The sequence below is a fragment of the Sturnus vulgaris genome, chromosome 2, assembly GCF_052056855.1.
Source record: "Sturnus vulgaris isolate bStuVul1 chromosome 2, bStuVul1.hap1, whole genome shotgun sequence".
Taxonomy (NCBI): Eukaryota; Metazoa; Chordata; class Aves; order Passeriformes; family Sturnidae; genus Sturnus; species Sturnus vulgaris.
The window spans coordinates 113240621-113267411 of NC_142244.1; the positions used below are offsets into that span (position 1 = coordinate 113240621).

Consider the following 26791-nt stretch of genomic DNA (forward strand, 5'->3'; position numbering starts at 1 on the left):
GGCCATATGTTGTCCTCTCTGCTCTGCACTGTGCAGCTCTGGCCATGGAAAATAATTACAAGTGAAGATCTTTTTTTCCTGATTTTGATTGCCTCAGGATCTTGCCTTGTATCTTGAATGGCCTCATGAGGTGTTCCAGCTTGTGTGACTCCACAAGCAAGGGATGCTCTGAAGGACTGGGACTTCTGAAGCATCAGCAACACAACAATAAAGCAAAAATAAATGTAGAATAAAATGCCAGGGGAAATCCCTCTCTTTTCACCTGCCTGCAGAGGTGTTGCTGCTGCCACTGGAGCAGGAGGGGTGAGGGCTGAGGGGGGTCAGCACTGGGGGCTGGTGTGGGTGGGCTGCAGGAGCAGAAGTGACCAGGGCTGGCTGGGCAAAGGGAGTGAGCAGACACTGCTCTGGGGCACTTGTCCAGCCAGAAACCACTGGTTTTTAAACTCCCACCCCATAAACCTGGATATCTCTGCTGTAAAAAATACAAAAAATCCATTTCTCTTATTAGCTGCATAAATACAAACTCAAATTTTTTTAATTGGAGCAGTACTACTAACCTCAGGCATTCCGCTACCCAGAGATAAACTTAGAGTCACAAATTCCCCTAAATTATTCCTCTTGATTTCCAATTTTTTAAAGTATAACTAGGCCATAATTTCTTGGTTTTCTTTGTGTGAAAGCTAAATACTCCAAAGTTTCAGAAAGGAGGTGTGCAGGAAGATATTCTCCAGTCTCTGGGGCTGCGAGACCTCCCCAGAAGTTGCAAGGCTTGTGTTAAACCTGAGAGGTGGCAGGATCTCTCTTTGATGTGACATCCAGATGGAGGGGAAAGCGGTTGCCAGGGTGACACTGAAAATAGAGCTGGGCCTGATCCCTTCCCTTTGCAGGAGCAGCTCTCCAGGATGGTTTCAGTGGGAGAGGAACCGTGCATGCAGTGGGAATTCAATTCCTGTGCTGCTGGTGCACTCTTGTGCACTGGTGGCATCATGTGGGAGAGCCCAAACAGGTAGGAAAAGGCTTTTTGGGATTGTGTTCCTAAATGCAGAAGACTGAATTTTGGACTTGGAAAGTAAATGAAAGAAAAGCTTTTGTCCTTCCCTCATCCAGCACCTACTTGGGTCCCATGATCTACCTATATGATCACTGAGCAACTGAAATATTTGGGTTCAAATGTAGAAATCTGTTTCAGACTCCAAATCTGTAGAAATATTTGGTTAATCCTGTGCAATCATATGAAATTTAGTTACCTTAAAAATAAAATTCCATAAAGGTTTTCTTTGGAATCATTCTCTTGGGCAGCCGTATTACCAAGCTTTTTTACATTTTGAATTAATTTAAAATGAAGGCTTTTGTCTTGGGTTGTTTGTGGCTTGTTTGTTTATTTGTTTGGGTTTCTTAGTGAAAAATCTTGAGGTATATTTTCCTTTTTAAAGTTATTTCTCCGCTCCTTGGCTATTAACTCAGCATTTGTTGAAATTCCTTAGGAAAGGGGCTGCCCTGCCTCCGAGGTGATTTGCACTGAGAAGAATGTTAAAGAATTACAGATGACTGTCGCTAACATACCTGCCTAACGTTAAAATCAGGTTAATTGCTTACATTTCACTGACGTTATGGATGGCTGCAGAGCTCAGTGCTTCAGCAGATACTGGTACAGCAGGGAGTGGTTATTGATAGTTAAATTCCAGTAGAAGTTGTCTGTGTTCAGATGGGACCTCTTTGAGGGACGACAGAACATTTCTCAAAGCTTCATATTTTCCCAGAGGGAATTTCCTAGCAGAACATGCCTGCTGTTCAAAGGAAATATTCCCCATACGAGCAAATGAATGAAGAAGGTAGCTTTACAATAGACACCCTATTAAACTTTAAGGGGGCTGAAGTGAAGGAGCCCAGCTACATGTGTTTTTGGAAAACTAATAAAAACCAGAAAATTATCTGTGGTGCTATGTAAGGCAGCACAGGAGGTTGTTGCAAAAGCTGCAGAAGGAAAGAGGACAGAGGCATTGAAAAAGGGTAACTAGGGAGTGATGCAGCAAAAATCCAAGGTAGTGAATCTTTGCAGATTTAATTGACAAATTTAAATGCCAACTTGTTTTACTGTCTCTCTCTCTCCCACTCATCTCTTCAAGTTTCAAGTGAGATTTCAAGTGGCAAGTAGGGATTCTGCTCCCTCCCATGAGCAAGCCAGGGGATGTGAGTACAGTGTAGTGCATGGAAAGGACATTGCTGCCATCGACAGCTCTTTGTGCTGAAGCAGCACAGGAGAGATGCTCACCCCTGCTCACAGCCCAGGGCTGCTGCTCTGCCCTGGGGGAGGCAGGTAGAGGGTTGAGAAGAAAATTTTGTTTTTTGGGTCCCCTTTCCATTTGTCCCACAAAATCAGCCATCTGCAGGCTCCTGGTGGGTGCTGAGGGAAAGAAGAGGAGCAAGATTTCAGCTGGAGCTGGGGGTGCTCTCGTGGTACATCCTCCTGTCTGCCCATGTGTGGTGGAGAAGGGTGGTTTTCCCGGCCTGATCTGTCAGCATGGGTGATATTCCTATAATAAACACTCACGCTAGTTACACAAGACATGTTGACTAGTTTATTGTACAGTAATTGCTGCTCTTGCAGGACATCCACCCACTCTTACTGTGAGCAGAGGCTCCAGGCTTTTCTCAAAAACATGTGATTTTATAGGAAGTTCTACAATCTGATTTTTACAGTATTTGCTAGTGCAGTCTAAAAGAGAGCATTGCAGATTTCCCTTTCCTGCCCCACATTCAGCCAGATTTTTTAAGAATGGCAGAAAACAGTAAAGGAACACATGAATACAAAATTGAACGTTGCAATCAGACAGAGGAGCCAGCTCTCCTAATGAGGCTTTATTTAGCAATGACAATGTGCTGAGAAAACCAGAAGAAATAGGTCAGCTAAAAAATCTGGTACTACAAATGCCTGGTGTAATTTCCACCCCCCCTAAAATGGATGTCCTTCTGAAAGGGCTGGATAAGGAATCATCCCCTCAAGTCCTGCAGCTAATTTACAAGACATGGATGAAAAGACTGGAGCGTTAGGACTGACACATCCAGAGTAAGATGGAGTCACACAACAGAGTTTAATGAGGAAACACTTGGCCTGGCTCAGCAATTAGTGGGGTCGTTTCAGCACTCAGAAGCCAGTTAACCCCTCCTTAATGGCACAGTTTCACAACTCCCTTAGACCAGGAATTAGCCAGGCTCGCTTCAGGAGAAGTGATGCTTTCCAGTCCCAGCTGTGAATTTTTGCCCAATGCCATCTCCTTTCTCAAGCACATGTTGTGCCATGAACTGGAGCAGGGCACTGGACAGGTTTAAAATGAAGTGTCTGTATGAGTTAGTTTTGGCTTTTTCCACTTCTTCAAAGCACTTTGGTGCAAAGATTTGTGCCAGCTCAAGCAAAAGGAGGTTGTGGGTGAAGGAAGAGGTGCTGAGGGCTGATGGTACTGCTTCATTAGTGGTAGTGCTTGTCTGTGTAGTCTGAAAGGATCTGTGAATTTGTGACCTCTTGGTTGGACCGGGCTTAGAGCATTCTGATCTTGTTGAATCTGTCCCTGTTCATTGCAAGGGCTTGGACTAGATGACCTTTAAATGTCCTTTCCAATCCAAACCATTCTCTGATTCTGTGATTAAGGACTGTAATGTACAGACAGCGCTGTTCACCTTCCAAGACCTGATCCTGGCATCTTCGTGCAGAGGTGTATTAAATCTCCCTCAGAGAAAAACCTGTGGACCAGATTACTTCCTGCCCTATTAACGCCTCAAAATTCTTAGTGACTCTTGTACCTGGTCTCAGGCACAGCTGAGTTAAAAACTTACACCTCTGATTCTCTTGCTAAAAATGCATAAAATCGTGTTGTCAATGCACAAGTTCTTATACAACGTGAGGATTGCATTAGAGGAAGATTTTGCTCTGAGTTCAGATGCTGCCTTCCAAGTATGGGGAGCATCTGCATCATCAAAAAGTGTAGCCAAGGATGAGATAGCCCAGGAATTATTTAATATTTGAGCCAATAAAAACTGCATCAGACCATCCCAAAGAAATATTTGTGTTCTTAAAAGGGATAGAACAACCAATGGCCTGGTAAAAGGAAGATGTAAACCTCCCTGATTAAAGATAAAGGAAATCTCCCGGAGAAAAGAAAAATCTAAATAAATCTTCAAAGAGGGATCCCGCCAAACAGGGATCTCAACTGCATAAGGAAAGCCAAATTCTCAAGACTTAACACTTCCTATAGTGCAGAGAGGATGGAAGCCTGATGTAAGAGGTCTTCAGCTAGAAAGACCAGGGAAGAAAACCTCTAAAAGTGATCCCAGACACAAAATTCTCACATCAAAAACTGTGTCTAGCTCTGGGCCCCTCACGACAAGAAGGATGTTGAGGTGCTGGAGTGTGTTCAGAGAAGACAGCAGAGCTGGGGAAGGGTCTGGAGCACAAACCTGCTGAGGAGCAGCTGAGGCAGCTGCAGGTGTTTAGCCTGGAGAAAAGGAGGCTCAGGAGTGACCTTTTGTCTCTCTACAGCTCTTTGACAGGAGAGTGTAGGTAGCCAGGTGGGGTTGGTCTCCTCTCTCAACTAACAAGCAATTAGACAAGAAGAAATGGCCTCAAGTTACACCAGGGGAGGTGTAGACTGGGTATTAGGAAAAATTTCATCACTGAAAGGGTTGTCAAGCACTAAACAGACTGCCCAGGTTAGTGGTAGTCACCATTCCTGGGGATATTTAAAAGACTTGGAGATGTGTCTCTCAGGGACATGGATTAGTGATGGACTTGGCAGTTCTGGGTTAGTGATTGGACTCGATGAACTTAAAGGCATTTTCCACCCTTACTGAAAGATATGGTTTTATGATTTGTAGTGGGAAGGATCCTGGGATCCACAGGCCCTAAAGAAGGCAGTGAGACTGCATGGAGCAGCCTGTCTGACCTGGTGCAGAGCTGAGGACCTTGGTGGCCCTGTCCTGCCCAGCTGTGTCCTGGGGCTGTGGGAGAGGCACTGGCTGGGACAGAGACACCTTCCCTGTCAGGTGCTGCCAGAACAAGGAGCTGAGCAACTGGAGAGCTGTGAAAAGACAGATTTACAAACAACCTGTTCTACAAGTGAACCTGGCCCAAGTCACTCCACACTAGGGATGGCCAGGCTCAAGGACCTTCTCTTCATTTATTTAATTTAATTCTCTTCATTGCACCATGGACTCAAGCATGCAGCAGCAGCAACAGATGCTTAGATACCATGGTGATGGGTGCTGTACGAAACCTTGCATAGCTATGGAAACCACAGTTGCATTTATCCATCTGAAATGAGTATCTGGAAGCCCATGTCTATCCTTCATGTTCTGGAAGATCATGAAAAAAATACTTGTACATGGCATTATATTTCACAGCTTTCTTTTCTACTTGGCAACGCACACTTATCTCTATTTGATAATAATAATGGTACATGTATTTTTAGACTAACATTATGTGATATTAATTCTAAACGTTATCCACTGTAATGCAAGCTGAGAAAAAAAAAAGCCTTTAGAGAGAAGAATTGAGGAAATAAAATAAGATTTAACCTGGTAGCAAATAGACAATTTATTTCAGAGTTTAAATAAACACGTTTTTAATTTTAAAAAATGAAGAAAACAGCAGAAAGTACATTTCTAGATCATTCAGTCTTTAGTTTTCATGTTCAAGGAGTCTTCCTAATTGCCTGATTTTGCTAAGCAGAGTGTAAGAACAGAATATGTGCTGTATCTGTCACATCTTTATAACCCAGAGGAATGAGAACAAGACTAAGAGGAGGCATTTCAGAGCCTCCCTCATGGGTCTGACAATGCCTGTATCATCAGGGACAAGTGTCATTCCTTCTTTTCTCCTTTCTCATTTCCAAAATTAAGGCAATAATACAAAGCTGTAGATATCTGCATTAGAAGGAAAAAAATTCAAATGGAGGTGATAGAGTTGCTTTTCACCAGCAGTAATTGGCTGCATTCAAAGTTATGGATAATACTGAAATAACTGTGGCAGCATCGTGGTACCTTGTGCTTTTACCTGCCCTATTTTTACCCAGCAGGGAGCTCATCCTGCATTCCCAGGCAGCCACCATGGCTGAGCTCGCAGCTGCATGTTGTTGACTTGGTCATTCATGCTCAGTAAATGTGCTCCAAAAACACTCAGATCCACAGACCAGACCAGACCAGAGATTGGCAGACCCTGAGTAAAATCCTGGCCCTGAGTGAAATCTGTGGCCAACTTTCTGTAGGGGAAGGGATGTTCCTTACTGCCCTGGTTCACATGGAGACACCAGGAAACACTTCCTCTCCTCTTTTCCCTGCACTATCAGCTCTCAAGGTGTCCTGGGAAGCAAAGGCATGGAAAATGGAAACCTTAGAAACTGCAGAGAAACTCGCAGAGGTGCTGGCTCTCAGTATGGGTGCTCCAGACACACAGGGAGGAGGAATTCTATGTGTAATACCTGTGTTAGCTAATTATCTGGAAATGAACTGTGATCTTAAGTTCATTAAAATACTTATCTGGGAAAAAAAAAATCTGGAGCAGATAACAAGAATTGCAAAGGTTCATAAAGACATGAGTGATAAAGAAATTAATGTAAATTACACCTCGTTTTCTTCCAAGGAGCTCAAAGTCACAGGGCCTTCTTCCTAAATCATGCTAACCTGCATTTACACCATGTTCCTTTGGTGCCTCCTACAGTTGTTTTTTTTCAAATCCAAATCTTCTCGCCCCCTCCTCAAAGGTTGCTGATCTCTAACTTTATTTATAAGGCAGTTTCAGCACAAATTATTGACAGCCCTCTTCTCCCCTCAAATGGCAATGCCTCTTCAGTTAACCAGGTACCCCCTGATGGACTGGGCTGGGCAATTAAACCACTGATGTGGCATGGAATAAAACTTCTCTTTTCCTCACCTCATCTACTTCTGATGGATCAGTGAATATCAGCACAATGCTCTTCAGTATTTAAACTTCATTCCCTATCAATGTGAAAATGGACAGCAGCTCCTGCTACAGGCATGTAAGACAGATTTATAGATACATCTTGTTACTGGCCCCTGACTGAGACCAAATACAGCAATGAGGGGTTTGAGGCCACTAGATCTCAATCCCTAGTTTCATAGGGTTCTGTGAACAATGTGAAAGGCAGAAAAGGAGAAAAAAATTTGAATTAATCGTATTTTCCTCTAAAAGTGATCATAGGCCAGATCAGTTCCTGAGGGTAAGGAGTCATATATTCCTTTTGATGAACCCCATCTGAGGTTACTGTTTCCAAATGCAGGCCCTAACAATGATTTAACTCAGATGTAGGAAAAAAAAAAATAAAATTGTACAGCTACCTCTCCATCTCTGTTGGGGGAAATCCTCAGTTAAAGTCTCAAGCAGCGGAGATCATGTGTCTTTCACAGCTTGAAATCCTGGCAAAAAGGAACTTGAGGAATTTCAGCTATTCCACATGACACTGGGCTTGCCTTGCTACTGCCTTCTGAGCAATCTGCCCCTCAAAAGGAAAATCTGAAGCAGTGTGGCAATGGTGAATTTTGGTGCTGCAGAGGTGACTTTGCTCCTTATTTTGGGTGCAATGCCAGCTGTCCCAACCACTGCTCCCATCAAGCAGGACAATGTGCAGCCTGCAGCAGGAAGAGTGTTGCCTCACATTATTGTTTTCCCTGGGAGAACACCACGACCAGGATACGTGCTACTTTTTCCTGCTCTCCACAGATATATCTGCCTCCAAAAAAAGTGGCCATTCTGGTTCAAATCCAAGAGGTTTGGCCTGCAGCATAAACAGAAAATGTTTCACAGCTTGAAGCACTTCACTTGGCTGCTCCCCCCAACCCCCTCCCACCCTCACCAGAGACCTGACAGGCTTTGAGTGCAGCCAGAGGTGAGGGAGGTCCCTGGTGCAGTGCCAATGGCCATTTTCTCCTGAAAAATTCAGAAATTCACCTGCCTTGATTCGCCAGTACAAAGTAGCATGAGAGGAAGGAATTGGCAGGGGGAGGGAAGGAAAAGCACACCAGACCTGGGACTGATGTCCAGGTGACAGGAAGGAGCCAGGGCAAAGAGGGAGGGAAGAGTCTGCCACAAACCATGGAGGAACCATACACAGCATCATTCTCTGCCTAAGTGACAGGCATCTCCCCCAACAGGGCTGCACACAACCCTCTCTGGAGTTATTTTCCCCAGCAAATATTACTGTAAGCAATTTAAACCAGAAATGTTTCCATCCACATTCCCCTTATGCAGATACCCATTGCCTGGTAGAGCCTGCTGTGGGTCAAAGCCAGCTTTTGGTGAAGGCTGGTGTCTGTCTGGGCACTGTGTTGCCAGGTGCTGTCCCAAAGCCTCTGAACCCGGACAAATCTGCACTTGTTCCTCACCCTCAACATTCCCTCCACAGGGCACCAAAGGGATTGGGCTGTGGCAACTCCATGTGGAGCCTGTTCCAGGGCCACTCCTGCTCCTCTTGCCCCTGTCACTGCCAAACTGGTCCCAGAAACAAAGAAATAGCTCAAGTATTTGGCAGACTTGGGCTGAATCTGAAAAATCTGTTATTTCTAGACATCTGAGGGTGATGTGCAGACCTCAGGTGTAGCTGAGCCCTCAGAGCTGTCCTCTTTGGGGATTTTGGCTCTGAGGGAGAATACCCTGGGACAGCCTGCACCTGCTGGCTGGCACCTGGAAAACAGGGCCATTTCTGCTGCCATGGGATGAGTTGTCCTCTGAAGAGCCTCACCTTTCCCATCAGTCACGGCATCCATGCTGTCCACCCTTTTATCAGTTTACAAAATTGAGAAGTGGAATACTTTAGTTGAAACAACAGCTTTTCCCCCTTTTCTTGAAGGTTTTCTTCCTCTTTATGGAAAGATTTTCTATTGCCAGTTCCCTCTTCAGGGTGAATGAATACATATACTTTGCCAAGGTGCAAACTAGAGCACCCAGAGCTGCTGGGGTTTTATGGAGCTCTTTACCCAGCACTGAACAATTTGTCTTACATGTGCCTGTTGCAAAGCCTGAGCAGCTCCCTGTGTGTAGGAAGGGGCCTGGGTAAATATAAAGCAGCATAAAAATGAGCTCTTGAGAAAGAATGAGACTCTTGACCCTGCTGGAGAACTGTTTCAAGGATCCTGATGCTGGAAAAGCTGCATCCTCTGTCCCTTCCCTCCCCTTCTCCCCTCCAAAGACTCAGAAACATTTTTCAGCCTTCTGTTTTTCAATGGAAGACAGATGTCCAAAAACATGTGTTCAGGTGTAACGTGACTGAAGCTCATATGGAGAAGCTTTCACTGGACTTTTAAGGACTTTTGGTGTCCCCCTGCAGCCAGAGAAGGTTCCTCTGGAAGGTGAAGGGAAACATGACCCATCCTGGGTGCTCTGGGGCTCAGAGCTCACCCAGCATTAATGATGCTTTTCCCAGATCACCACGGACATGCAGGACTGGATGTGGAGCTATTCACTGATTCTCATCAGCAAAGGCCAGAAAGAGTTTTTACAGCTTTTTCCCCACTAGTTCCTCTGTTACACTTAAGCTAAATGAATTCCTGTGTGATCCAACATTTTCAACTGATTTTGGAACCACCATTCTTACCATCTTTTAATGATGCTCCTTCAGTCACAGGAGGTTCTTTGTGTTTCCAGAAATGTCATCTGCCTTCATCCTGCTACATTCACCTGTTGGTATGTAGAATACTGAATTAAGGAATTATCTTCCTTTTATTCAGTAATAGGAACAAAAAGCTCCTAATTTGGACTAGATTTGAACAGTAACTAGGCCTTACTTTTCTCTGTGCTCCAGACCCTCTGTGTTACCCTTTTTCAAGAGTGGTATCAACTTGTAGGAGCAATCTCAAGGGAAATTGCTTAATTCATCAAGACACATGGTTACATACTGATCTCTTCTGCAGATTCAGCTCAAGTTGAGCTATTTCTTTGTCTCTGGGACCAGTTTGCCAGTGACAGGATCAAGAGGTGCATGCAGTCCTGCTGAGATCAGCAATGTTCCTCATGTCCATGAAATGAAGAGCTGACTTGAGTCCTTCACTGGACCACCACCAGGGCAAGAATTGCCACAATTGTCCTATCCATCAGAACAAACATTCCCTGATCTTCTCAAGCAATGATCATCCAAAACAGGCTTTCAGTCTGCTGGAAGAAAGAGGAAAATTTAGCAGTAGAAATATTCCCTCTTTTAGAAAGGTCAAATGCACAGAAAAGACATTTCTGAAGGAATGTCGGATGACCCCCAGAGCCTCTGACAGGCAATTTTCCTGTCCTTGCACTGTTTGGAGTTTTAATTGCCTCTTTGGGGAGGTGCTAGAAGCTGCCCCAGAGTGCAGTCACAATCCAGCAATTTGGCACACGTGACTTCTTCAAATATGGGAGCAATTAGCAAAAAGTGATATGGTGAATGGTAGTGTAAGCACTGGATTCTGGACAGCATTCAGACAAGAAATCTAAACCAGAGCAGAGTGGGGCAGACAGAAATCCAAACAAGCTTTCACAGAAATAAAACGCATCGGCTACACTTAGATAATGAGAGCCCAGCATTAGGAGATTGAATTCAAAGTCACCATTGCATTCCTAAAACTCGCTGACTGAACGGGTTGCAGAAGAGAGTACAAGTTCACTAAAGCAGTTTGAGAGGAAAAAAATAGCCAAAATGTTTAGTAGAAATAGCTTTAAAGACTTCTGGGAGAATTAAGTGAACCCAAATTGGACAATGAGCACACCAGTTCACAGAGGAGAGGGGAAACAAACCGGTGCTCTAGGCATGAGTGTACCCACAGGAGCTAATTTCCTAGATAATTTTTTGTTATATTATTCATACAGCATTCTTTTTAGTAACCTGAAGGATGCCATGAAGCATTAACAGTAGGTTTAAGACATCAGCTAGTGAGCAGTTCCTGTCTTAGGAACAGAAATTTCCTAAGTCATTAAACCATTCCCATTTCAAACAACTGCAAGCAGCATTTGTCCTAAATCATGTCTCCCCAGTCCAGCTAGGTTTGCTTTGACAACTGGAAATGAATCATTTGCAGCCAGGATGATGCTGTGTCCTGGTATCATCACACTTCAAACAGGTTTTGCTGTGTCAGTGATGTCCCCATCCTCTCCAACACCTGAACGTGGTGCCCAGCCAGGTCCACTCTGTCTGTGGCTGTGCCTCAGTGAGGACTGGGCTGCTCCACTGCTGAGGCAGAAGAGTGAGCTGAGAAAGGAAAGAAAGAGGAATGGAAATTGGGCAGGAGCAAAAAAGGGAGGACAGCTGTTAGAATAAAGAAGAAGGTAAACGTGGTTGCTCGAAAACCAGAAAATGTTTGAGTAACTGATCAATGAAATAGCCAGAAATAATTAGTGAGCAAAACCAGAGGGCAATGAAATTAAATGGTTAATTATGCAAAGGAGCAAACAGCAAATTAATTAAATGTGTGTGGATCTACCAGGTGCTCTGATTATTTAAGGCAAAACATGGTTAGTGAAACTATTCATTCTCTGGTATTTCAGTTATTCGTGGTATCTCTGGCCATGGGGATTAGAGCCTGTTTAAATGCAAGGTTCAGCCATGTACATCTAAAAATCATTTATCTTGATACTTCAAGTGAGATGAACAGGACAGTGATGGAAAGTAGTGGGGACACAGCTGTTCTGAATAAAATACCTTAAAAGAAGATGCTATAACAAGAAAATATATAATGTGTTGCTTTACTTTTATTTTCTTTTAATTTTTTTGTTTTGCTAATCAGTTTGAGTTGTTACAGCTGAGAATAGAAGTTGGAAATGTTTGGCTCCTGCTGCCCTGACTATGGAAACTCTACTGTGTCTGAAGCAAGGTAATTCAAATAGATACAATTGCTTATTCTTTGGTTAACTTTAAACTGCTAGAGGAAGCTAGGATTTTTGAAAATGAATGATTAACAAACTATTACAATAATGTCTAACGATTGAAAAAAAAATCATCTCCTGCTAACCTGTTGATTAAAGTCTTGATAAACCCACTGTACTGTCTGAAATAATTCTGGGTTACTTTTTAACTCCACTTCTCAAGTATGGCAATGTCCTCCTACAGTCTGATCTGCTAGTATTGCCTGGTTTGTTTTTTTTCCCGGTGGGGGTTTCCTATTTATTTTTGGAATTGTCGTTCTGTAAATATTTTCTAATTTCCTCTCCGTTAAGTAGATTTTGATCTCAGATGTGATTGTGTTAAATTGAAGTAATTCCTTTTCTCCCATTAAGTGTTCCTGATGAACACAATCGGCCCATGTGATCATTCTTGGGAATATTTATATGTGGTATGAAAAATTTACTTGCATGAATAGCCAGAACACACACTGAATACTTTGAGGACTCAGCCAGGAGTTCCTCACAGCATTTAAAAATGGTTTTCTGAGCTGGGAGGTCATGGGTAGCAGTTGTCTGTATTTGGAAAGTAATAGAAAATGTAGCAATGCCTGTATCATTCATTTATTCCCATCACCTGCACATAAATGTTTCCCTCACCTAATACTTCACAGCTCTACAGGACACATTTATTGTCTCAAATGTGTAGAGCTATAGCAGAATAAAGACTTAAATAAACCACAGGTGTGAAAAAATTCCAACTGGCAACTTCAAACTAAACACCACGAAGCATAAAAAGGCACTTGTCAGAGGTGGAAGGAGCAGTTTGATTAAATCATCGCTTCAGCCCAGACATGTTGGGCCTAATTCTCTCCTCCCACCAGCTGACTCACATGGAGCGTGGGCAGTGGCACTGCTGCAAGACTGGAGTGGTGGCACTTGGACTCTGGAGCTCTCATGATGCCTGTCTGACACCCCGGAGCTGAAATGTGCAGCTGCACAGATTTATGGTGCTGCTCCTACTCGTGGTCTGGGATCACTGAACCGAGGCGGGCACAATTTTAGTAGCCAACTTTGCCCCAGTGTTGAAAGCAACAAAACCAGCCTGAGCTGCTGGTGAGGCAGGCAAGAGATGGATCGTCCTTTAGCTTTGTTTTCCTTGCTGCCAGTTGCCAGGGAGGAGCCAGCGTGGCATCTTTGTCAAGTGCTGCAGTTGAAAGCTCTGCTGACATCAAATTTTATGTCCCCATCCTCTGCTCCCTGTCACTTTGGCGTGTGTCCTCACCTGGAATCCCCTCCTGGCAAGAGCAAGAGTGTCTCATCATTTGCAGTAGGGCAGGACCAGCAATTGCACAGCAAGCACCTCCTGCCTGCATCTCCCTCTCCTGATTTGACTTTATGGAAGAGAAGGTATGGCAGCCACATTAGGCATGCCAAGCACAGTGCCTCCAGTGAGTAGGCTGGAGAACTGAATCCTCCTGAGAAGTACCTTTTAAAGACCATGGAAAAGCGGGGTGAGCCTTTCCAGCCTCAGCACAGCAGTGGCCAGCTGGAGAATACGGGTGCTGCATTGCTGCCTACATGAGCAGGGGATGTTGGAAAAGAGGGATTTCTTTTTAAAGTGTAAAATGCACCAGTGCATAAGTGTTAACTTATTTGAAAAACATCAGCATGAATAGTTAGGATTACATTGCTTTGAGTACCACTGAGGAAAGTGCCATTTTTCTGTGTTAGTGAAAGCCACACGATCCACTTTATTCTTATGTTCATATTATTGCAGTTATAAGAGACAATTTGAAAATGCCTGGCTGCTTCATAAAAGTTAAAGTACTTGGATTCACAGCAGGTACTAATTTTGTGTGCATCTGCTGAGCTGTGCATGGCATCAACCTGTTTTTAATTACACCTGCATGTCAGGCTCAAAATGCATCTGTGAACAGGAAAGATGAAAGGTAGGCAGAACAGGATGTCATGTATTTCCCATCACCTTTCACTGGCTGGCTGCCCATAGAAGTAAGAGGAAATTCCCTTCTTTCATGGTGAAAATGTAAAGATTTACTAAGCTTTGCACTGCCAACAGCAAGGTGTAATCACTCCTTTAAGGAAGCATGCATGTGTTAACAGGGGTGAGCAGGGGATCTCCAAATAGCTTTCCACACCTTCCCTACCACTGATCTGTAAAGGGCAATAAGTAGCTCTTGCTTTGTTATATTTTATTTGCATTGAAATGTGTAAGTTGGTTGACTTAATAGCCCAACTTCATTGGGAAATAAAATATGTGAAAGCAGAGGTTTGACCAGGGCTTTTAAATGGCTAAAATAACAAAGGCAAAAGCTGAACAACACTTCTCTCTTCTGTTATTTCACCTAAGTATAGAAAAAAAATTGCTTATACCCATTTTTGCAAATAAAGTAATTCAGACTACAGCTAGGGATGGCCATGACTCTTGAAACACTGGACAAGGTGATTCAAAAACTGCTAGACAGTCAGAAGAAATGTTTTCCATGAAGCAATTCCTTCTGAATGAAAAATACTAAGCCATTTGTGACTGCACCTTCAAGCCATTCCTTTAATTTATTTCTGTCATTTGGAATTGTTCCTTTTTCTAATTGCATTAAAAACTGTGCACTTTAAAGGCTGCAGTGTGTGCCAAGAATGTGTATGTGTAGTCAGTGCATAAAACATGGGAACAGGGAAAGAACAATTGCATTTTTATTCTGGAATCCAGTCAGACTTTGAAAGCTACCTCAACTACTTTGCTTCAAAAAACAGCAATGAAAATTAATAATAGCAACACAAGTTTAAAAGAAGAAGTTATTCACAAGCCCCTTCTGTTTTAACATTAAATGCAAGTTGTTGAAACTTTTTGATCCTGTTGCTTATTCCTAAAGTATTTCTTGGCAATTTGGAGTCTCTCAGTAGAACCTACATGGATTAACCAGTGATAAAAAGCACCCAGGAGATCAGTCCATCTGGCAGGCTGAGGCTTGATTTTGTGTGCAGGTAATCTGGAGCCCCTGGTTTGGTAACCAGGCCTGGGCTCTGCACAGTCCAAGTTGATGCAGAAGAGCATCCTTGCCTTGTGCCCAGGGTGGTCACCCCCCTGGGAGCCCCAGGGGCAAGGGATGGGGGGAACTCCCTGGTGTCTGCCAGAGTTAGGGGAGGAGAGGGGATCAGGGCCAATGCATCTCACCGCTTAATTTTTGTGCCCAAGTTTTAATGAGTTTAGTCAGAGGCCCTGGAGACCATAGACCTGAATTCCTGCTTTCCTCAGTCAGGCACTGATCCAGTAGAAGCTGTGGTTGTAACTGCCCTGGCACCATCTTTGCTCTCCTGGAATGTGATATGGAAAACAAAACAAAACAAAACAACTCTTTTTCAGTAGAGGGAAGGGCCTTTCCGTATATTTCAAACTGGAGGTGAGACAAAGCAAAATAAACCAGAAATGAGGTTGAGATCCAAAGACTCCTGATGGCCTCTGCCCCCATGGTTTCCTTCCTTTGTAGCCCCATGATCCAAATATTCCCTGGATTTTTTGCATGCCTTTTCAATTTATGCCACCAGCTGTAATTTCAGTTTCACGGTAACCGGGCAAAATCTCACCATTTTCAGCAGGGCCCTGCCAAGTTCTACTCTTTATGAGCCCTAAAGTTCACAGAGGTGGTACCTTTACCTCCTTCCATTGCTGCTGTACAGATGTATTTGTTCCTGAAGGGTAAAAGCTAATTGCTGGTTTTAAAGTTGTATCCTATTAACTTATTTCATCTGTCAGTGGATGTAAATCTTACATAACACAACATTTTTTTCTTACTTTAGTGAAACCACAGTTTTATACAACACTTTCTTTGTTACCTGAATACACTTTTCTTTTTGTGCACTTTTGTTCAGGCTGCAGGAATCCAGACAAACAAGTGTTAATTCCCCATGATGTTTTCCAGCTGACAGGCCTAATTGATTTGATTTCCACTGTTTTCACAAGTGACCCCCCTCAACCCGTCATCACCACTTCTTTTGATACCTGAGCTTTACTTTCTACTCTCACATTCCACTTCAACAACTAATAAAGAGCTTATTAGGGAGGAAGAAACTCATTATTTGTTTTCTAAACTCTGCTCCATGAGCAGCAGATTCAGTGGGTTATAGCCCTGTATTATTAATCAATACAGAACATTTGCTTCTATTAGATTACCAGCATCTTTTATCATCAGGCTGAGGGTAGGAACCTGTTTCTTTGTGTTCTGCTACCCACGCTCCAGCTAGACTAGACAGAGATAAAAGACAGCTGAGTAATATTTTCCTGAGATCCCTGATGATGCACACAGATGGCCTGTAACAAATGAAATATGCAAGGTGACGGCTGGAGTTCTCCTCACTCCAAGTTCAACTTTTACGGCTTAGAGAGTATTTCAGTCCTTACACCACAGCTTCATGGTAGAGAGAGATTTATTTTCTTATCTGTAACAGGGTTTGTGAGTCTTTGCCTACCATGGCCATTAATGGTTGCAGTAGGAAGTAGCCAAGTGCTCTCACTGTACTTCTTGCCTTATTAAAAAACAGCTGTGGAAAAAATGTATTGAAAAGAGCAATGCAGCCATGTGGAGCTTGAGAAATCTAAGGGGAAGCACTGGAGAAGTTTGTTATCTACATGGAATGAAATACAAGGCTGAAGAATGCCATTAAGGGATGTAGCATATGTAAAAGCAAACAAACAATATCAAACACATATTAAGTCAAGTAAAAGATTACATGTTGGTAGCACAGGGAAAAAAAAGGCCCTTTGTAATAAAGTAAACACAGATCTGTTTACAGTGCCTGAAAGAAACAATTTTTTTTTTCTGGCCTATTACTGTGTCTTCTCTGTGACTGCCTTATCAGATCACAGTCCAGCTGGTGGTTGTGTCCATCAAATTCACTTTTGCTAATGTATTAAATAATCTGACCATAATGCCTGGCTGTGGATCATAGTCTGGTGAGCAGGAATTCATCCAATTTGAACTGAACACAGTTTTAAACACGTAGCTCCTAACCTTCCTAACCCCTGGAGTCTCAGCTTAGTGAAAGATCATCTTAAAACAATCCAAATATCTTCGACAAGACTTTGGAGTCAAAAAGTGACTTAGCTCTGTTGAACTGCAGAACAGCACTGATAAAGCAGGGATTCCTCAACTGCTTAAGCAGCCTGGACTCCAGAAATCTGTGAGCAGCTCATCACCTTTCCTATGTTCGTGTCCTCAGGGGCAGAAGCATGTGGAAGGAAACCCCAAAATCCAAACTGAGCTGCTGCCTGGGAACTGTGCCCCTCTCAGGAAAGGTTTTTTTGGGGTGTTGCTTCCCTGGGGAAGGTGGCTACAGACATTATGTGGCTGTGCAGAAAAATGCTCTGCTACGGACACACCCCACTCCAGATGAATGCAGAGCACCTTCTTCCAATCCAGAGACAGAAGAGGACAGTGGACAGCTCCAGCCAAAAGAGGTGGCAGGTAGCCAGGGAATATGGGTCTGGAGAACTCCACAGCCCTGAGCCAGAATGGGACCCAGCCCCACTGGTTGTGGTGCCAGTAAGAACAAAGAACTGCTGCCCCATTAGGAGCTGTGGGATGAAGGGGTGGTGAGAAGATAAAACTGTGAGAAGATACTGTAGGAATCAAGTGAGACTCTAAGTTATGACACACAGATGCTGAACAGAGCAGATCTGGTGGCTCTGAGTGACTGCTGAACAGTACATGACCCTCACCATGCATGTCATGCCTTCAGTCTGATGGCAAGGAATCCCACTTAAAGTTTCCAGATTTGTCTTTTCTGTCTGCACTGAAGTATTTACATAGGTGTGTATCAATTTTGCAGCTTCAACCAATTACAGTGACAGTTTTTAAACAAATCAATACATTATGTATGCATATAAAATAGACTGTATTTCTATATATAAACCTAAGCCATTTCCTGTCTATATGGAAAGTATGGGTATTGTCTGCTGTGTGAAAAAAGAAAAAACAAAAAGGATATGCTCCACTTTTTCCATTTATCATCCAGAACATACCCTCATATCAAACGGTTTCTGATTGAAAACAGCCTCTTAATGCATTACAAGTAAAAATAACCCGTTATTGTGTAATATATGATATACCCTTTCCTCTTTTAGGCAAAGCAGTGCCTGCAAATATGTCTAGACAGAGTGATGGAAAAGCACAAATTGGCCTCTAACTGTTGCCACCCACTTATCAGACAAACCTGGAAAAAAATTTAAGATATTACAGTCTCAGTCGTTGCACGACACCCATAAGGCAGAAAGTCTCTCTGAGGTTTCATGGCTTACTGCAAAGCAGAAGTGTCAGAAACTTTGTGAACAGGAGCATGACTAACTTGCCTTCATGGCCTGATGAGAATTGCCAAGTGACTGAAGTAGGCCAGGGTGTCCTGTGAGCAGTGGAATATCCCTTGTATAGACAGTGTTAAAAGTCTTCTTCCCATGCTGCTGATGAATCAGTCACCTGCTGACACTGCAGACACGATCAGAATTCAGAATCCATTTGCCACATTTTGGAGGAAAGCTTTTAAGTCCTGACCTAATCCTTCTGCCCTGCACCTGATCATTTTTTAAAAGCAGCTTTTTAACTCTCTTGAGTTTATGTCTGGTAATAAAGTTGTCTTGGACAAGGTTCTCTTTGTAAAAAGATCATTTTCCTTATCTGGCACACCTCCCTGCTATCTTGTCGTGGCAGGAAATCAACATCGTTTGTACTTGTACTGAGGAGTCTCAGGATGCAGTGTACATCGTGGATAACTGCCTTTGGGTTTAGCTGTTCTTCTGTTCTCCTCCTCACCTTTAGAAAAGAATGACAGGGTAACAATGCTAATGGGAAGCAAGAACTGCAGAAGGACAAGAGAAATCAATTGTTCAAGAGTTTTTATCTGATGCCACTTGTTTCCCACTTGCAAAATACTTTGTGTCTGTTATTCAGAAAGTGTTAGTCTTCCCCGTGGTGAAAAGAGAAATGGTGAATCAACAAATCTTTGTGATTTTTGTATAAAGGGTGTGCTGGATGATGCTTATACAGTTTGCAAGCACTTGCATGTTCTCATCTGTGAATGGATAAAGTGTTGGTGTGTAGGAAAAGTGGTTGACTCTGGTTCCAGAGAAGTTACAGAAGTCTTGTCACATTTTCATGTTTGAAAACACCAGGATGGTGAAAGCCAGGCATGGGTTGGGATGTACAAGCCCTGTGTAGGAGCTGGGAACTGGAATAACACACTGCCACCTGCTTTAGGCCCTTTTCTTTAGTGTTTTGGCTTCTTCATCTCCACAGTTGTGGAATTCCACAAGGTAAAGGGCTAAATGTCTCAAACACCAAGACAGAATCCAAGATTGGCAGGTGGTTTGTCTGGGTGGAAGAAAAACCAAATAAGTTTGCAGTCACCTTTAATCTCTGAGTCAGCACTGAAGGAAAGGCTCTGCTGTGCACACATGTGCAAATTCCCCATATACCATATACATGCACACATTTATACAGCTGAGATGTAATCTCAACAGCATCTTTTTTCCCTTTTATTTTGGAAAGTATAAGGTTTCTCCTAATGGCATAAACAAGGAAAATGGCACACACAGAACTACCATCTTCACCCAGGCAAGCAAAATGCTGATGGACTTTGCAAACATCACAACAGTTTTGACACAGATGTCCCCGTAAATTGAGCCAAGCTGTTCACTATGCACCAGAAATGGTTTTGTGTTTGAGCTTCAAATTCACCTATTCGTGTGAGATTGCAGCTGCAGCTTTGCTGCAAGGACAGGCAGAAACTCAACCCAGGCAGTAATCTGCAAGACAAACATCAGGAGGAAGCACTTTCCAGTTGAGCTTTGAAGTTACAGCCTTTCTACCAATGTGCTTTGGATTTGCTCCGCTATTTTTAAACCAGAAGAGATGTCCAAGCCTCTGCCCAGCCCTCCCCTTATGTTTGGTGCACTTATCGAGGTTGGCATCCTGTCTGAGGCAGGAGATCAGTCAGGAAGTTAACCAGGAGTCCAGATGCTGGTCTTGGAAAGGCTCATGCCAGAGCCAGGCTTCCACACGTTTCAGCTGCCAAATTCCCTCCACACAAATGTCCACAGTTCCTGGCTCTCGCACTGGGGTAGTTAGAGGAAAAGCCTGAAGAAGAATGTTTTCTACTCTACAATTAATGGGGAGGAGCAGTGCCAGGGGAGCAATACTGCTGACATAGGCTGGCATGCCCTGCATTGCAAGTTACAGTTTTCCAGCCAGAGAAAGTTCTTGTTTGTCCGTGAAGATTTGCACACGTGATGGGACAGGCAGCACACTCCAGGCTCAGCCCTGAGGAAGGGAATTAGGCTGGGCTGCTTTTCCCTTACAGGTTGCACTGACATATAAATGCCTACACACATTTATATGTTAGATAAATAGTGCAGTCCCTATATCCCCACACCATCCTAGGAGAGACACCAATTCTTCAGTAGCTGCTCACACTGTAAACTATGGTTTCTATGAAGCTATGACTTTATTTTCCTTCAGGCTCCTGAAATCCCGATCCCATGGAAAGCTAGGACTGTACCTCAGGCTCTATATAACAGAAAACTTCACATGCCAGGAATGCTTTTCTTTCCTAAACAGGGCTTTGGTTAAGCAAATCTGTCTGTGATGCTCTCACTGACTTCTCTGTGGTGGGGAACACACCTGCCTTTTGCTGGAGGTCTGGCTCTGCAGGTACTGAAAGGGCTTTTCTTCAGTCACCCTGCTTGAAGGCTGGGGCTGCTTTTGGTAAGCACACACTGTACTACCTGCTCATAAAAAAACAACAGTGAAAAGCCAAACCTGCAAATAGATGTACATGGTGATTTCAAGTCATGATTAATCATCATGCTTCAGCTAATCTGTCCCCTAATTTTAGACCACTGACATGAAGGTTTCTGAGACTGCAAGATCTGTGACCACCATCAGAATGGGGCATCATTTCCTTGGACCAAACCTAAGGGTCAGTAGAGAGCACATGTATACATGTCCCTCCTGGGACAAGAAAGTGTGAGATTTCAAATCCACAGTCACATTAGCACTTTCCAGGACATTAATGCTTTTAACATGCTGAACCCAGGAGTTTTTTTCTTCCAATTTTAGATTACTCATTGAAATCTGTATTGCAACTATGGACCATGAGTCCATAAAAGGTGATGTGGGTAGTGAACCCTTATAGATTCAGTTGTTGCCTGAGGCGTGATTTTGTTTCACAGGTCTCTCTTGCATACCTCAGGGGTGTGTAGTTTGTTAGTTTTGAGCTAGGCTAGGGTTGAGTTTCAAATTACAGCTTAGGGACATCCAAACAAGTAGGAAAAAAAATAGATTATTCAATCTAACATGGATTCTTTTACCAGGAAGTGATAAAAGCAATGTGACAATTGTAATCAGAAAAGGAATTGCTTCCAAAAGTTTTGAGCAGCTAAAAATATAGCAGAGAGGAGGAGGAGGAAGGATTTAGGACAAAAGCTGGAATTCAACCTTAAATACAACAATGAGTATCTACATTTACTGTCATAAAGATCTTCTCATCAAAAGCATGTGCTAAAACTCCCAGTGCACACAGCAAACGCTGCACTATTTTAACTGGTCTATTTTGGGCCCACTTCATAAGGACCCACTGGTCACAGTGGCAGGACTCACTTTTTGCTCATAGCTCCACATGAAGAGACAGCACTTCTCACAAATGACAGTAAAGGCCAGAGTATTTCATCCAAGATTTTATCTTTTGTTTAGTGGCATTTTGGCTTCAGTTTCACTATGCTGTTGACAAAGACATTTGAACATTTTTATTGATTCAGAAATCTGGGCATTAAGACTCATCTTTATAGTTCACTTAAAAGTAAACGTTTCAAAATATAAAACTCCTCATGCAGCTTTTAAACTTTATTGGCTGAAGACTGAGTGCTGTAAAATGATTTTTTCTTCAGTAATGGAAGTTCTATTTTACAGAAAACGGTAACCATTAACTCTGCTTGCTGAGAGCAAATGAACAAAATCAGACCTGCTCTATGAAAAAGGAGGATTTGGTCACCATAATAAAAGTACAAATTTTTCATATCTTCTATTTTCTCAAGACCTGCTCATTCCTAACTCGTGGGTTTTACTACACAGTCATGTGTTAACAGAGGAATCATTTTGCTCATTTTAAATGCAGCTGGAATGAAAAGTGATACAGGCGGAAACAGGAATGAATGAAGGACAACTTGGAAAATTGTTTTTTCCTCTTCTTCCCCGTAGCGCTTGCCTACTACCTGGAAGGAACTCAGGATGTTATCCATGGTAGCATCAGCTACATCCTTGCCCTTCCTGGCTGCTGTTTTTCTACTCTCAAAAGCATTCTGTCTGGATGAACCAGAATTTCTCCAGTCAGTCCATTATAGGGCTTCATAATCTTACTATCACAAAGATTGGGTGTTTTTTTTTCCCCTTGGTCTAATAAGAATCTGCCCTATTCCAGCTGAAGCCTCTCCTTAGCTCTCTATCTCACCACAGGATCTGTGTTCTGCTATTTGTAGTAACCCTTCAGATATTTAAAAACATTCTCAGCATTCACTCCTTTCTCTTTTTCTTTACAGTAAGCAAATGCAGTTTGTCCAGTCCTTGCCCCACAGGTAATTTTTCTTGTTCCTGTGAGGATTGCAACAATGCTCTGGATCCTCAACAGATTATCAGCATCTTTCTTACATGCTGTGACCAAACTGAACTAAATGGGGCTGGATTCATAGATAGACAAAATATCTGCAGCACCCAGAGTGCTGTGGCTCCTGAGTGTCTTTTCTAGCACTGCTACTGGTGACACTGATACTGGCAGGTCCCCTATGACCTGCATATGGCATCTGCATGATCCCAGGCATGCTCCAACAGCTTCTAGCACATACCTGGCATCCCTTCAAAGAGAATTAAAGGCCTCTTGCCTCCACTTTTTATAATGATGATGTTTTCAGCGAGAGCCAGGCCCTGAATTAATCTTTGCTACCCTTTTTCACTCCCAGATCTCACAAGGATGTGCCTTGTCACTTCTTGAGCTCTCCTTGTCTGCAGAACACAAAATTCTTCACACGAGGGAACAGCATGTGGGAAGGTTTGAGAATTCAGCAAGCTCTCCTCACATAAATCATATAACATCTCTCACAGTGTCCTTCAGCTGCTGGAGAAGTTATTATCCCCATCCTGCTTTACTGCTGCATGCTATTTTTGCAGCTTTTTTGAGAAATTTTCTGTACTGAACACCTATGGAGTATCTGCTTGGTCATCTGTGGCATCTTTGCCTCTGTCTCTAGACCTGACAGAATTGTTGAGAAAATGGTTTTTGGTAGAGCCTTCTTTTAACAGACTTGAACCCCATCACAAACAGAACACCTTCAAAATTGCATGGGCACTATCAGACACGTGCAATCACTGGGAGAAGGGAAAAGAGTTGTGCCCTGTCCCCGAATGACTGCTTTTCACATGTGTTTATTCTTTCTCCCTGGATGTAAAGTTTGGCTGCAGGAATTGATTTGAAGGGCTGGGAGAGAGCTGATTGTGGCTGATGGAAGCCTTTGTGGGGGTAACAAAGTTGTGCTGCTCTGGTGGATGCAGCTACAGAAAGCTCAGGGTTCAGGACGTCAGGTTAGGGTGGGCTAGACACAAGTACAACTTCTCAGAGGGCAAGGTATAGGAAAGGGTAAATAAATGTCTTTGGACCGTTTAGTAATAGTTAAATACATGTGAATGTGGAATGAAGGCTGGGCAGACAGGGCCTGAGTCTGCTCAGACATGGGATGCTCCAGAATACCTCTAAATCCATATGGGGTTGGCATTTTTGTGGCTGTACCCACCACTGACTGTCAAATGGCCTGAACTCAGCCCCTCTCTGACATTCAGGCTGTTCCTCAGCATGGACATGGCCTAAAAGCATCTCTCATTGATTCAGACATCCCTTAATTTTGTTCAGTTCTGGAGGTTAAATAAGCAGGATGGTTGGAGCCCAGCTCATGATGTGCTGACCACACAAGCAGAGGTGTGCAAGTAGACCAGAGAGCCACAAGAGCACAGACCTGGGATAGGATGGGTTGTCCAAATACTTTTCCAACATGCTGGCAGGATTTTCCAGCTGTTGCTGGTGTTCACACAGATGAATTTAATGCTAGCTTAGAAATTTCTTCCAGAGCAGTACTCACACCCATGAAGTAGAGACATATTTTGGGAGGGAATAAGACACTCAAGCGGTACCTCCCTCTCTTTCCTTTGGGATCTGCTGCTTCCAGCTCACCCCAGCCCTCCCTCAGATGGCAGTCTGTGTTTCTGCTGTCCAAACCTACCCAGCATGACCCCCCAAAGCCCTAACTCTGCCATAGGCAGGGATGTCCAAGCCAATATTCTCCTCCCAGAATAAAAGGAAAAAGAACAGCCCTTCACCTTGCATTTAAACTCCCTAAAATAAATGCTAAATAAGCTTGAAACTGGCGTATGTGTGTATGTCCGTCTGGGAGCAGGGAGCTGGTGGGGCAGGTCTGACTGACACAGGCTCACCTCCCTTCCTTGGCTGACCTGAGTCCCTCCCAAGGATCCCCCAGCACCCTCCCTGGCAGGATGGCATTCCCCCTCGAACGAGTGATCGCATTACCCAGGCCCCTTGTGTAATTCTGGTTCCCAGCAATTGTTTTCTGGTGACCTTTTATTGTTAACAATTAGCGCCAGAGCTGGAGCACAACTCGTGTAAGCATATTTTACATCCTCCTCAAGCAAACAAAAAAGCTGGGTGGGCACGGTCCAGTTTCCTGGTTCACACCCATGACTCCTTTGTGTCTCAGATCTCCTCCCACCATGTGTCATAGTCAGCAAACCCACTCCCTTACCTTTTGGCTCCCAGATAGAGTGACGTCTTCGAGGGATGCGTAGGCATGCTCAGTGTATCCCATTATTTCCTTTCACATCCTATAAGAACACTGCCTCTCCCTAATACTCAGTCTTTCCTTATCCACGAGGCCAGAAACGTAAATCCCTATGAAACAGAGCGCAAAGAGTGAGTTTAAAGGATGGTTTCTATTTATTTAAATGTAGAGGCTATAAACACCGCCCTCCTACACTGTGTTTTGGGTTCTTGCATGTATTTCCATACAGTAAATATCTCGAGAGTTCCCTCTGCTCGACCTCAGTGATATACACACATCCCTGGAGGCACAAATACATCAACAGTCTGCTAATCTTCACAAGTAATAACATAGATTTTTCTTCTGTCTCCTCACTTTATTAAACTACATTTGGGAAGAAAAGGTGTAGTTGGCTACCTGCTCCAAACCAGTTGTGGTAGCCCCGGAATATGCCCAGCTCCTGAGCTGAGGACCCTTCCCAGATGCATACTTTGCCAGTAAGTCCTTGTTTTTCCCGTGGGGAAGAAGGGAATATGGGGAGGCAAAAGATCAGGGAAAGACACTCCAATCTAATCTTGTTTCCTGCATTACGGTGTGTGCGTTCGAGGGGGTGTGCGCTGGGCAGAGGGGGGATGCTACATTAATCAAATCGTGATTCTTTTAGGCTACAATAGGCAATTAAAAACAACAACTTGAATTTCTCCTGCAGTCTGTTGGCAGCTAACACACAACTCATTCTTTCTGCAGATAGCTTTACTTAGCAGGTCTGTGCTATGACTAATGAAGCCATCTCTCCTCTAGCGCTAATTCCAGACCTTTTGGGAAGGAGCCTGGCTGCATCCCTGCATGGCCCTCCCCTCCTTGCAGGCTCCTTATGGCCACCCTGCAGGTCCCTCCCACTGCCTGCACTGTGCTCGGGAAAAGTGTGAGAAAATATTTCTCCCTCAAGTCTGCTTTCAGGAGAGCGCTGCTTCACAATGACATTTAAGGACAGATTTTTCTGGGGCACTTCTCATTTTATCCGAAACATTTGAAAACCGCTTTCTTGGCAATCTTCTTGCTTGCTCCTCGGCGGCATGTTATCTGATCTCTCCATAGCCACTGGCTGTGGGGGGAGGCATGTGTTTCACCGGTAAAGTCATAGTTAAACTAAACATTAAACTGTCCAAGAACTGACTTCCTCGACAGCTCTGATTCAGGCTCCCAAAAATGCTCCACACAGTGAATCATGCTTCCTTCTGGAAATGACAGAACTTCCTCATCATGGTGTTCTAACTTGCCCTCTCCTCGTCTCCAGTGCTATCAGGAAAGGATTGAATTGCATGCCACGTTTTTTCCGTGGTCGGCAGGGAGATGCATCCTTTTTGAAGGGGAAGAATTTCTATGAGTCAAAGGATGACAAACTGAAAATTAGTACCAGCCGCAGAAATAAATGACAAACAACAACATAAAGCCCCGTAGAGGTGGCCAGTGGGTGTATATTGGCTATTTGCCTTTCTGGCAACTTGAGTAGCCTAATGACTGAGAGGCAAACTTGCTTTTCACCACTGAAAGTAGGAGCAAAGTTGAAAGCACTAGTATTAGCTCTCTGATTATCTTTCCTGTGCTTGGTTTGACAGGTCTTGTCTGCTTGCAAGTCAGGTAAGGTGGAGCAGTGCATGAAAGGTCCCAGAGTCCATCCCAGCTTTGAAGGACACACAGCCAGAGTGTGGGGAGGGGGAGGATAAAGGACAGTGTTTTCTGGGGCTTGTTCCAGTCAGACTCACACAGCAGACTGGTTCACAGGCATTGTGGTGACAGCAATTTAGAGACAGTTTGATGCACAAGACTTTGAAATCAAAACAACAACCCCCTGCTTCACCCCCACCCCACGCAAACCTCTGACTGCTGAACAACATGGAGTTGGGGTAAATACCTGACCATATGGTAAATGATGACTTGCACTGGGAATCAAAATTTTAACAGCTCTTTTTGCTTTGTATACGAAATTTTAACTCTCCCAGAACCAGTGCAGGTGAAAGCCCAAGATGCATAGTCATTATTAGTTGCCAGGCTCTGGGCAT

The 26791-nt window shown here is 43.6% G+C and overlaps 1 long non-coding RNA gene across 1 annotated transcript in view; it reads left to right on the forward strand.

Annotated features, from left to right (window-relative positions):
• The first annotated feature begins 886 nt into the window (after nucleotides 1-886).
• The window catches only part of LOC148224977 (uncharacterized), a 30564-nt gene continuing 4659 nt past the window's right edge, over nucleotides 887-26791 (forward strand). The window contains exons 1-2 of the long non-coding RNA XR_015801859.1: nucleotides 887-1006; nucleotides 11755-11841. This is a non-coding gene — a long non-coding RNA (uncharacterized LOC148224977). The remainder of the gene's footprint in view (nucleotides 1007-11754; nucleotides 11842-26791) is intronic.